Source organism: Geotrypetes seraphini, chromosome 11, assembly GCF_902459505.1.
Source record: "Geotrypetes seraphini chromosome 11, aGeoSer1.1, whole genome shotgun sequence".
Lineage (NCBI taxonomy): Eukaryota > Metazoa > Chordata > Amphibia > Gymnophiona > Dermophiidae > Geotrypetes > Geotrypetes seraphini.
Genome location: NC_047094.1, coordinates 80,339,722 through 80,352,525, shown reverse-complemented (window position 1 = coordinate 80,352,525; position 12,804 = coordinate 80,339,722). Strand labels below are relative to the sequence as shown.

The window sequence follows — 12,804 nt, the reverse complement described above, 5'->3', positions numbered from 1 at the left end:
CGGGTCGGCTGGGGGGGCGGTCGGAGGTTCTTGGGGGGGGGACGGTCGTTGGGGGGGAGGGGGGTTTGCGTCGAGGGCAGGAGGGCCTGGGATCCCTCCTGCCCGTAATGTAGTGCGGGGTGGGGTTAGGGGGTCGCCGTGGCCAGGAGGGTTTGGGCTCCCTTCTGGCCCAACTACCAAAGGTACGGGGAAGGGGGGTGGGGGCGTCGTGGGGGTCGCCAGGGGGGGCGCGGGTCGGCGGGGGGGGCGGGCGGAGGTTCTTGGGGGGGGGGACGGTCGTTGGGGGGGAGGGGGGTTTGCGTCGAGGGCAGGAGGGCCTGGGATCCCTCCTGCCCGTAATGTAGTGCGGGGTGGGGTTAGGGGGTCGCCGTGGCCAGGAGGGTTTGGGCTCCCTCCTGGCCCGATATTGTCGGGGAGTCGGCGGTCCTTCGGGGTGGGGGTGCGAATGGTCCTGCCGGGGGGGGGGGAGATGAATCGGACATCGGGGGGGGGGGGAACGGAGAGTCGGGACAGCGCACGGAGAGGCGGGGCAGTGCACGGAAGTCAGGGGGGTGAAGGGAGAGTCGGGACAGCGCACGGAAAGTCAGGGCAGTGCATGGAAGTCAGGGGGGGGGTGAACGGAGAGTCGGGACAGCGCACGGAGAGGCGGGGCAGTGCACGGAAGTCAGGGGGGGTGAACGGAGAGTCGGGACAGCGCACGGAGAGGCGGGGCAGTGCACGGAAGTCAGGGGGGGTGAACGGAGAGTCGGGACAGCGCACGGAGAGGCGGGGCAGTGCACGGAAGTCAGGGGGGGTGAACGGAGAGTCGGGCAGCATGCGCGGTATAATCGTGAGCGCGTTATACCAAAGTTTTTGTGCTTATCATCGTGATTTCTGCGCGCTATACACGTGTGCGCGTTTTATACGGGTGCGTGTTATTTGCGTGAAAATACGGTATATCTTATCTTCCCTGCTTTGCATTCTGAAATCTCTATGTTTTTCTTACCATTTAGGGAAAGTCTATGTTCACATTTCCTTGATGCATCATGCAACTGGGTGATATCATAATTTACTGCACAAGCGCCTCATTTCCAGTTGCAAGAAATTAAAGAAAAACAGAAATAAATACCCAGTAGTAGTGGAGGTAATTGAAGAACGGTTGAAAAATGGTGCTTCAGAGGAATGAGGATTGGCAAAATACGACAGAAAGAAATGGACCTCGGAGAAATTGAATGCAAACGGGGGCCACAAGTGCGCTACAAAAATCATCAAGATAAAAGACAGATTCGATATGAATGTTTTTCTAGAAGAGAAAATAAAAAAAATCACAAGCAAGTGGAGGTTAGACGTGGAAGACTGCTGCCATAAGAGAACAATTGGACAGACTTCGATGTCTAATGGGATAATCTCAAACCACGCCATGAAAAGAAAGATATGAAGTATAGAAATGAGCCACAAAGAGTCCAGTTTGCAAGAGGAAAGAAAACCAGTTGAACAAACTGCCCAGGCTACGTGACCGGAAAGGTCACCATGTCATAGTTTCTGTCTATAGTTCACTGTAGGCTCATAACATAGACCTATCTAGTGGGTGCATGGCACCATGGCTTAGTTGGTTAAAGCACCTGTCTAGTAAACAGGAGATCCTGGGTTCAACTCCCAGTGGTGCCTCATTTCTCCCACCTCAAAGTCCCCTTTTCAAATGTTCTGTGAGTAGTACACAGCTGTTCAAATTTATAAATCAAGTATGGAAAAACAGAGAAGAGTGTTGTCTTTGGAACATTCACTTTAATTAAATCTCCAAAGAATGATTCTTTATAAAATACCGACACCCAACATGTGTACTCTTTTCTCTCCGGAGAATTCATTATTGATAAAGCTTGAGTTTAGGTAGTGTCACTCTCACAAGCGTGCCCTCCTAGTCCAGCCAAACAGAGGCATAAGAGTGAGATGTGACCGCTATAGAAGGGACCTGAATTTAGGATAGGCTCTAATCGATAGAAACAATGCTTCAAACAGAAGAAGGATAGCGCTGAAGTGATTGATGGAGAATGACAACTTTTCTACATCCAATCTTAGAGAAGAATTTGATACAACGGTAGCAGCAAAACTCTTTTTCATAAATGAGTGATTCTTCTGTGGAAGTTAAAACAAACAAAAAAAAACTTCCCATAACGTGAAGATTGGAAGAATTTGAGGGAAGAAAAAAAATAAGATTAGAAATACTTGGGAAAGTTTTGTCACTTAGACTAACAAGACAAGGTGGCCGAGTGGTTAAGGCGTTGGACTGCTAATCCATTGTGCTCTGCATGCATGGGTTCAAATCCAATCTTTGTCGTTAAGGTTTTGGTTTTTCCTAGGCCTTTCCGTAACAAAACAGCTTATTTCTGTTCTTTCCACCATTACCATGCCATGAAGAAGATACAGCTGTGGTCTGACTGCCTAGGCCAGGTTTTGCTTTCAATCAGCAGAGGTAGGATTCTGTACATTAAACGCATCTTTTGCAACCTTATGCTTTATTGAGAAGGAATGTGCAATTGCAGAGTCATGTATATCTTATCTTCCCTGCTTTGCATTCTGAAATTTCCATGTTTTTCTTACCATTTATGGTAAGTCTATGTTCACATTTCCTGGATGCTGCACGCAACTGGGTAATATCATCATTTACTGCACAAGCGCCTCACTCCCTGCTGCAAGAAATTAAAGAAAGACAGAAATAAATACCCAGTAGTAGAGGAGGTAATTGAAGAACAGTTGAAAAATGGTGCTTAAGAGGAATGAGGATTGGCAAAATACGACAAAAGGAAAAGGACCTCGGAGAAATTGAATGCAACGGGGGCCACAAGTGCGCTACAAAAATCGTCAAGATAAAAAGACAGATTCGATATGAATGTTCTTCTGGAAGAGATAAAAAAAAAGTCACAAGCAAGTGGAGGTCAGACGTGGAAGACTGCTGCCATAAGAGAACAATTGGACAGACTTAGATGTATCATGGGATAATCTCAAACCACGCCATGAAAAGAAAGATATGAAGTATAGAAATGAGCCACAAAGAGTCCAGTTTGCAAGAGGAAAGAAAACCAGTTGAACAAACTGCCCAGGCTGCGTGACCGGAAAGGTCACCATGTCATAGTTTCTGTCTATAGTTCACTGTAAGCTCATAACATAGACATATCATAGAAAGAAAATGGAGGAAAAAGAACCAAGATCAAACAAAAACCGATTGGGAAAAAAATCAACAAACAATACAAAAATCTACTAAAAGATAAGAGGAAAAGCTACTATACTAATCTCATAGGCACGGAAACCCAAGATTCCAAAAAAATATTCCAAATCCTGAAAGAATTAACAGACACCAAACCATACACTACCTCCTCGAACACACCTCCACCATCACCCACCCTCTTAGCAGAACACTTCAAGAACAAAATCACCAACACCAGAGCCACACTCATCCTTAACCCATCCCATCAAAATCCAATCACAATCCACCCTACAGGAAAAGAGGCAATCGCAGCAGACAGAATTTGGACTCAATTCCCTAACATACAATGGTCAGAGTTCAACAAATGCTACAAAAAATACAGCCATGCCTCCTGTGACCTCAACCATTGCCCCTCATATCTCCTTACCACCTCTAGTGTAAAATTCCGCACCATAACTCTACAATGGATCCAATTCACGCTCACAGAAGGCACATTCCCTGCTGACCTCAGCGAAATTGTCATCACCCCAATCCAAAAAGACCCAAAAGCACCACAAAACCTCCCATCTAACTTCAGACCTATAGCCTCAATTCCGCTATATGTCAAAATTATAGAAGGCCTAGTAGCCAAACTACTCACCAATTACATAGAGGACCATAACCTACTCCACCCCATGCAATCAGGCTTCAGAACAAACTTCAGCACAGAGACACTACTAGGCTCCCTTATGGATACCGTCAGACAACAACTTAGTACAGGGAAAAAAATGCTACTCATACAACTGGACCTATCGGCGGCATTCGACCTAGTAGACCACAACATCCTTCTACAGATCTTAGATGCAATAGGCATCTCAGATAAAGTATACTCCTGGTTTGAAGGATTCCTAAAACTCAGAACCTACAGTGTAAAATCAAACAAAGAAAAGTCAGAATCCTGGTCAAACCCCTGCGGCGTACCACAAGGATCTCCACTATCCCCCACCCTCTTCAATCTCTACACTGCTTCTCTAGGAACGCATCTGGACAATCTAGGCATAACCTCCTATAGTTATGCGGATGACATCACCATCCTCGTCCCATATGACCATTCTAAACCTACCATGACAGACAAACTTCACCAAACACTTGAAGCAGTCACAACCTGGATGAAAAATCACAAACTTAAACTCAACCAAGACAAAACCAAATTCATCCTCCTAGAAAATGACAAGATCCAAACCACAACCAACCTAGACATAAACGCAACCAAATATCCCATCCAAACCACCATAAAACTACTAGGCATGACCATAGACAGATGCTGCACAATGCAACCGCAAATAAACAAAACAATTCAAAAATCTTTCGCAATCATGAGAAACCTGAGACAAGTCCGAAAATTCTTTGAAAGAACACAATTCCAACTTATAGTACAATCACTAATACTAGGTATATTGGACTACTGTAACATACTCTTCCTTCCATGTCCTGCAACTACGATAAAACAACTCCAAACAATCCAAAATACAGCTTTGAGACTCATCTTCTCATTGAAAAAACATGACCACATCACTGAAGCCTTCATCAACTCACACTGGCTCCCAATCCAAGAAAGAATCCATTTCAAATTCTACTGCATATTATTTAAAACCCTACACGGAGACAGCCCATCATACCTGAACAATCGCCTCATCCAAGCACCCAGTACCAGACACAGAAAAACGCACTCCCCATTCATACCCCCCCCAATCAAAGAAGTAAAAAGAACAAAACTACACGACGGCCTCCTAGCCACTCAAGCCGCAAGACTGGACAACCAGATCTCCAACCTTCTGATGACCACCCCAGACTATAAGACATTCAGAAAAGAAATAAAAACCACACTTTTCAAGAAATTCCTGAAACAGCAATAACAACACGACCTCTAAATGCTCTTAAGATCTACAACTTACCTCTCTAGATAATCATTGTAATTCTGTCCTTTTTAAATTAACCTTTTGTAATCCGCCTTGAACCGCAAGGTAATGGCGGAATAGAAACCCCTAATGTAATGTAATGTAATGTAATGTAATGTAATATCTAGTGGGTACATGGCACCATGGCTTAGTTGGTTAAAGCACCTGTCTAGTAAACAGGAGATCCTGGGTTCAACTCCCAGTCAGTGTTCCCGCTAAGCTGCGCTGGCGTGCGTTGGCGCACAAAATATTACCTCGCAGCGCACAAGTTTATCGTCACAGCGCACACAGTGTAGAGCACAGTTCTTCAACCGCCGGTCCGCAAAAAAATCTTGCCGGTCCGCGAAGGATTCGGTCCCTGCCGCAACGAAAGGCCGGCGTCAGCTGACTTGCAACTTCCTGTTGCAGTCGCGGTGCCTGGACTCCTGCCTTCGCCGGGACTCCTGCCTTCCACCGCGTTTGCCTCCTGCCTTGTCTCCGCACCTCCAGACCAGCAGCGGCAGCTCTGTATATTTTTAACTTCGGCACAGAGCTGCCCCTAATCAATAGTTTAGCGCGGTTTCATGAGGCAGCTTCGGGGCCTTTGCTATGCCGGCCCGCTTCGATGATGCGATGTGGGCCGGCCTAGCAAAGGCCCCGAAGCTGCTTCATGAAACCGCGCTAAACTATTGATTAGGGGCAGCTCTGTGCCGAAGTTAAAAATATACAGAGCTGCCGCTGCTGGTCTGGATTCTTGGCCCACTGAAGGAGGGCAAAGAGCAGCTGTCCTGAAGGTTTCCCTTCCTCTCGCCTTTGCAGGTCCCTTTTTTCCACCTTTTTTTTTTTTCTTCTTCAAACGGCAACGGGCCCCAGCATCGACATCAATCAAGTAAGTTCCACTGTTCCTTGCAAGCGGTTCTGCTCGGCCAAAGCTTCCCCTCTGACATGAGCCACCTCAGGGGAAAGAAAGTGACCCGCAAAGGTAAGGGGAAGGGGGCAGATAATGGAAGTTGGAGGGGGGGAGAGAGAAGGAGCAGATGATGGAATGGAGGAGATGAGAGAGAGAAGGGGACAGATGATGGAAGTGAGAAGAAGGGAGAGAGAGCAGAAGGCAGATGGATGTCAGTTGAGAGGGGAGAGCAGATGCTGAATGGAAGTGGGGAAAGAACACATACTGGATGGAAGGAGATAAATAAAGGGGGAAGAAAATAGTAAGATAATGGAGGGGTGAGGGAAAGGGGTGACAAGCTTTCCCCACTCCCTTTGCAGCAAGGGAAGGAATGAGAGAGAGAGAGGAAGACATTGCACATGGGGGGTGGAGTAGAGAGGAAGAAATGCTGTGCAGTGGTGGGGAGAAAAAAAAGAGTGCACTTTGTGTAGTTTAATTTTGTGATTACCATTGTGTATTATTAATAAGATTATATTGTATGTCTATGAAAAATGAATGGAAGAAATGGTGTATACAATTAGTGCTATTATTATGGGGGTGAGGTCAAGGGAGGAGCTTGGACAGGTCTGGGGTAGGGGTCTAAGGTGCAGCTTTTGGGCCTCCCAAACAAAAAAGCGTTCCGCTGCCTATGTATACTGTGTTCTTCAGTGGAGTCTGGCTGGTACTTGACAACAGTTTGGGGCCAGATACTAATCGGGTTAAATAGGGAGGATAGCTCTACCAGCATTGGATCCTTGTATCTAAACAGTTAAGACAGGTTAAATGATTAGTAAAATAGCCCTTCCATCTGCAATGAAACCTACTCATGCTTGAAATAGAATAGTTAATATCACCTGGCCGAAAAGAGACAGGGCTGAAGTTTATGTGGCTGAGAATACATATCAGTTTCATAAGCAAATCCCATGTGTTCTTTATGCCTTAGAGAGTTTCCCTTTGTAAATTTTCCTGTTACACTATACGGACTAGAGTATGTCCCCATGAACCTACAAATCTTAAATTCAGTTCCATAACTGGCCTGGAACTTAAGCTGGCCTGATGCCTTGACAACATATTTATTTGGCTCATAACTTGCTGGCGCCCGATATTTTTAGCTCACAGTGAAAAAAGTTTGCTCACAACACCCGCCCGCTTAGAGGGAACACTGCTCCCAGTGGTGCCTCATTTCTTCCACCTCAAAGTCCCATTTTCAAATGTTCTGTTAGTAGTACACAGCAGTTCAAGTTTATAAATCAAGTATGGAAAAACAGAGAAGAGTGTTGGCTTTGGAAACATTCACTTTAATAAATCTCCAAAGAATGATTCTTTATAAAATACCGACACCCAATATGTGTACTCTTTTCTCTCCGGAGAATTCATTATTGATAAAGCTTGAGTTTAGGTAGTGTCACTCTCACAAGCGTGCCCTCCTAGTCCAGCCAAACAGAGGCATACGAGTGAGATGTGACCGCTATAGAAGGAACCTGAATTTAGGATAGGCTCTATTCGATAGAAACAATGCTTCAAATAGAAGAAGGATAGCGCTGAAGTGATTGATGGAGAATGACAACTTTTCTACATCCAATCTTAGAGGAGAATTTGATACAACGGTAGCAGCAAAACTCTTTTTCATAAATGAGTGATTCTTCTGTGGAAGTTAAAACAAACAAACAAAAACTTCCCATAACGTGAAGATTGGAAGAATTTGAGGGAAGAAAAAAAATAAGATTAGAAATACTTGGGAAAGTTTTGTCACTTAGCCTAACAAGACAAGGTGGCCGAGTGGTTAAGGCGTTGGACTGCTAATCCATTGTGCTCTGAATGCATGGGTTCAAATCATCAAGATAAAAGACAGATTCGATATGAATGTTCTTCTAGAAGAGAAAATTAAAAAAAAATCACAAGCAAGTGGAAGTCAGACGTGGAAGACTGCTGCCATAAGAGAACAATTGGACAGACTTCGATGTCTAATGGGATAATCTCAAACCACGCCATGAAAAGAAAGATATGAAGTATAGAAATGAGCCACAAAGAGTCCAGTTTGCAAGAGGAAAGAAAACCAGTTGAACAAACTGCCCAGGCTACGTGACCGGAAAGGTCACCATGTCATAGTTTCTGTCTATAGTTCACTGTAGGCTCATAACATAGACACATCTAGTGTGTGTATGGCACCATGGCTTAGTTGGTTAAAGCACCTGTCTAGTAAACAGGAGATCCTGGGTTCAACTCCCAGTGGTGCCTCATTTCTCCCACCTCAAAGTCCCCTTTTCAAATGTTCCGTGAGTAGTACACAGCTGTTCAAATTTATAAATCAAGTATGGAAAAACAGAGAAGAGTGTTGTCTTTGGAAACATTCACTTTAATTAAATCTCCAAAGAATGATTCTTTATAAAATACCGACACCCAACATGTGTCCTCTTTTCTCTCCGGAGAATTCATTATTGATAAAGCTTGAGTTTAGGTAGTGTCACTCTCACAAGCGTGCCCTCCTAGTCCAGCCAAACAGAGGCATAAGAGTGAGATGTGACCACTATAGAAGGGACCTGAATTTAGGATAGGCTCTATTCGATAGAAACAATGCTTCAAATAGAAGAAGGATAGCGCTGAAGTGATTGATGGAGAATGACAACTTTTCTACATCCAATCTTAGAGGAGAATTTGATACAACGGTAGCAGCAAAACTCTTTTTCATAAATGAGTGATTCTTCTGTGGAAGTTAAAACAAACAAAAAAAAACTTCCCATAACGTGAAGATTGGAAGAATTTGAGGGAAGAAAAAAAATAAGATTAGAAATACTTGGGAAAGTTTTGTCACTTAAACTAACAAGACAAGGTGGCCGAGTGGTTAAGGCGATGGACTGCTAATCCATTGTGCTCTGCATGCATGGGTTCAAATCCCATCCTTGTCGTTAAGGTTTTGGTTTTACCTAGGCCTTTCCGTAACAAAACAGCTTATTTCTGTTCTTTCCACCATTACCATGCCATGAAGAAGATACAGCCGTGGTCTAACTGACTAGGCCAGGTTTTGCTTTCATCAGCAGAGGTAGGATTCTGTACATTAAACGCATCTTTTGCAACATTATGCTTTATTGAGAAGGAATGTGCAATTGCAGAGTCATGTATATCTTATCTTCCCTGTTTTGCATTCTGAAATCTCCATGTTTTTCTTACCATTTATGGTAAGTCTATGTTCACATTTCCTGGATGCTGCACGCAACTGGGTAATATCATCATTTACTGCACAAGCGCCTCACTCCCTGCTGCAAGAAATTAAAGAAAGACAGAAATAAATACCCAGTAGTAGAGGAGGTAATTGAAGAACAGTTGAAAAATGGTGCTTAAGAGGAATGAGGATTGGCAAAATACGACAAAAGGAAAAGGACCTCGGAGAAATTGAATGCAAACGGGGGCCACAAGTGCGCTACAAAAATCGTCAAGATAAAAAGACAGATTCGATATGAATGTTCTTCTGGAAGAGATAAAAAAAAAGTCACAAGCAAGTGGAGGTCAGACGTGGAAGACTGCTGCCATAAGAGAACAATTGGACAGACTTAGATGTATCATGGGATAATCTCAAACCACGCCATGAAAAGAAAGATATGAAGTATAGAAATGAGCCACAAAGAGTCCAGTTTGCAAGAGGAAAGAAAACCAGTTGAACAAACTGCCCAGGCTGCGTGACCGGAAAGGTCACCATGTCATAGTTTCTGTCTATAGTTCACTGTAAGCTCATAACATAGACATATCTAGTGGGTGCATGGCACCATGGCTTAGTTGGTTAAAGCACCTGTCTAGTAAACAGGAGATCCTGGGTTCAACTCCCAGTGGTGTCTCATTTCTTCCACCTCAAAGTCCCATTTTCAAATGTTCTGTTAGTAGTACACAGCAGTTCAAGTTTATAAATCAAGTATGGAAAAACAGAGAAGAGTGTTGGCTTTGGAAACATTCACTTTAATAAATCTAAAAAGAATGATTCTTTATAAAATACCGACACCCAATATGTGTACTCTTTTCTCTCCGGAGAATTCATTATTGATAAAGCTTGAGTTTAGGTAGTGTCACTCTCACAAGCGTGCCCTCCTAGTCCAGCCAAACAGAGGCATACGAGTGAGATGTGACCGCTATAGAAGGAACCTGAATTTAGGATAGGCTCTATTCGATAGAAACAATGCTTCAAATAGAAGAAGGATAGCGCTGAAGTGATTGATGGAGAATGACAACTTTTCTACATCCAATCTTAGAGGAGAATTTGATACAACGGTAGCAGCAAAACTCTTTTTCATAAATGAGTGATTCTTCTGTGGAAGTTAAAACAAACAAACAAAAACTTCCCATAACGTGAAGATTGGAAGAATTTGAGGGAAGAAAAAAAATAAGATTAGAAATACTTGGGAAAGTTTTGTCACTTAGCCTAACAAGACAAGGTGGCCGAGTGGTTAAGGCGTTGGACTGCTAATCCATTGTGCTCTGCATGCATGGGTTCAAATCCCATCCTTGTCGTTAAGGTTTTGGTTTTTCCTAGGCCTTTCCGTAACAAAACAGCTTATTTCTGTTCTTTCCACCATTACCATGCCATGAAGAAGATACAGCTGTGGTCTGACTGCCTAGTCCAGGTTTTGCTTTCAATCAGCAGAGGTAGGATTCTGTACATTAAACGCATCTTTTGCAACCTTATGCTTTATTGAGAAGGAATGTGCAATTGCAGAGTCATGTATATCTTATCTTCCCTGTTTTGCATTCTGAAATCTCCATGTTTTTCTTACCATTTATGGTAAGTCTATGTTCACATTTCCTGGATGCTGCACGCAACTGGGTAATATCATCATTTACTGCACAAGCGCCTCACTCCCTGCTGCAAGAAATTAAAGAAAGACAGAAATAAATACCCAGTAGTAGAGGAGGTAATTGAAGAACAGTTGAAAAATGGTGCTTAAGAGGAATGAGGATTGGCAAAATACGACAAAAGGAAAAGGACCTCGGAGAAATTGAATGCAAACGGGGGCCACAAGTGCGCTACAAAAATCGTCAAGATAAAAAGACAGATTCGATATGAATGTTCTTCTGGAAGAGATAAAAAAAAAGTCACAAGCAAGTGGAGGTCAGACGTGGAAGACTGCTGCCATAAGAGAACAATTGGACAGACTTAGATGTATCATGGGATAATCTCAAACCACGCCATGAAAAGAAAGATATGAAGTATAGAAATGAGCCACAAAGAGTCCAGTTTGCAAGAGGAAAGAAAACCAGTTGAACAAACTGCCCAGGCTGCGTGACCGGAAAGGTCACCATGTCATAGTTTCTGTCTATAGTTCACTGTAAGCTCATAACATAGACATATCTAGTGGGTGCATGGCACCATGGCTTAGTTGGTTAAAGCACCTGTCTAGTAAACAGGAGATCCTGGGTTCAACTCCCAGTGGTGTCTCATTTCTTCCACCTCAAAGTCCCATTTTCAAATGTTCTGTTAGTAGTACACAGCAGTTCAAGTTTATAAATCAAGTATGGAAAAACAGAGAAGAGTGTTGGCTTTGGAAACATTCACTTTAATAAATCTAAAAAGAATGATTCTTTATAAAATACCGACACCCAATATGTGTACTCTTTTCTCTCCGGAGAATTCATTATTGATAAAGCTTGAGTTTAGGTAGTGTCACTCTCACAAGCGTGCCCTCCTAGTCCAGCCAAACAGAGGCATACGAGTGAGATGTGACCGCTATAGAAGGAACCTGAATTTAGGATAGGCTCTATTCGATAGAAACAATGCTTCAAATAGAAGAAGGATAGCGCTGAAGTGATTGATGGAGAATGACAACTTTTCTACATCCAATCTTAGAGGAGAATTTGATACAACGGTAGCAGCAAAACTCTTTTTCATAAATGAGTGATTCTTCTGTGGAAGTTAAAACAAACAAACAAAAACTTCCCATAACGTGAAGATTGGAAGAATTTGAGGGAAGAAAAAAAATAAGATTAGAAATACTTGGGAAAGTTTTGTCACTTAGCCTAACAAGACAAGGTGGCCGAGTGGTTAAGGCGTTGGACTGCTAATCCATTGTGCTCTGCATGCATGGGTTCAAATCCCATCCTTGTCGTTAAGGTTTTGGTTTTTCCTAGGCCTTTCCGTAACAAAACAGCTTATTTCTGTTCTTTCCACCATTACCATGCCATGAAGAAGATACAGCTGTGGTCTGACTGCCTAGTCCAGGTTTTGCTTTCAATCAGCAGAGGTAGGATTCTGTACATTAAACGCATCTTTTGCAACCTTATGCTTTATTGAGAAGGAATGTGCAATTGCAGAGTCATGTATATCTTATCTTCCCTGTTTTGCATTCTGAAATCTCCATGTTTTTCTTACCATTTATGGTAAGTCTATGTTCACATTTCCTGGATGCTGCACGCAACTGGGTAATATCATCATTTACTGCACAAGCGCCTCACTCCCTGCTGCAAGAAATTAAAGAAAGACAGAAATAAATACCCAGTAGTAGAGGAGGTAATTGAAGAACAGTTGAAAAATGGTGCTTAAGAGGAATGAGGATTGGCAAAATACGACAAAAGGAAAAGGACCTCGGAGAAATTGAATGCAAACGGGGGCCACAAGTGCGCTACAAAAATCGTCAAGATAAAAAGACAGATTCGATATGAATGTTCTTCTGGAAGAGATAAAAAAAAAGTCACAAGCAAGTGGAGGTCAGACGTGGAAGACTGCTGCCATAAGAGAACAATTGGACAGACTTAGATGTATCATGGGATAATCTCAAACCACGCCATGAAAAGAAAGA

The 12,804-nt window shown here is 43.2% G+C and overlaps 9 non-coding genes across 9 annotated transcripts; all 9 read left to right on the top strand.

Annotated features, from left to right (window-relative positions):
• The first annotated feature begins 1,573 nt into the window (after window positions 1-1,573).
• Window positions 1,574-1,647, top strand: TRNAT-AGU. Its single transcript has one exon. It is a non-coding gene; the product is annotated as a tRNA-Thr (tRNA).
• Window positions 1,648-2,232: 585 nt separating this feature from the next.
• Window positions 2,233-2,314, top strand: TRNAS-GCU. Its single transcript has one exon. It is a non-coding gene; the product is annotated as a tRNA-Ser (tRNA).
• Window positions 2,315-5,255: 2,941 nt separating this feature from the next.
• TRNAT-AGU lies at window positions 5,256-5,330 on the top strand. The gene has a single exon. It is a non-coding gene; the product is annotated as a tRNA-Thr (tRNA).
• A 2,859-nt stretch (window positions 5,331-8,189) lies between these two features.
• Window positions 8,190-8,263, top strand: TRNAT-AGU. Its single transcript has one exon. It is a non-coding gene; the product is annotated as a tRNA-Thr (tRNA).
• Window positions 8,264-8,849: 586 nt separating this feature from the next.
• Window positions 8,850-8,931, top strand: TRNAS-GCU. Its single transcript has one exon. It is a non-coding gene; the product is annotated as a tRNA-Ser (tRNA).
• An 850-nt stretch (window positions 8,932-9,781) lies between these two features.
• TRNAT-AGU lies at window positions 9,782-9,855 on the top strand. The gene has a single exon. It is a non-coding gene; the product is annotated as a tRNA-Thr (tRNA).
• A 585-nt stretch (window positions 9,856-10,440) lies between these two features.
• On the top strand, window positions 10,441-10,522 carry TRNAS-GCU. The gene has a single exon. It is a non-coding gene; the product is annotated as a tRNA-Ser (tRNA).
• An 851-nt stretch (window positions 10,523-11,373) lies between these two features.
• Window positions 11,374-11,447, top strand: TRNAT-AGU. The gene has a single exon. It is a non-coding gene; the product is annotated as a tRNA-Thr (tRNA).
• Window positions 11,448-12,032: 585 nt separating this feature from the next.
• TRNAS-GCU lies at window positions 12,033-12,114 on the top strand. Its single transcript has one exon. It is a non-coding gene; the product is annotated as a tRNA-Ser (tRNA).
• The last annotated feature ends 690 nt before the right edge of the window (window positions 12,115-12,804 follow it).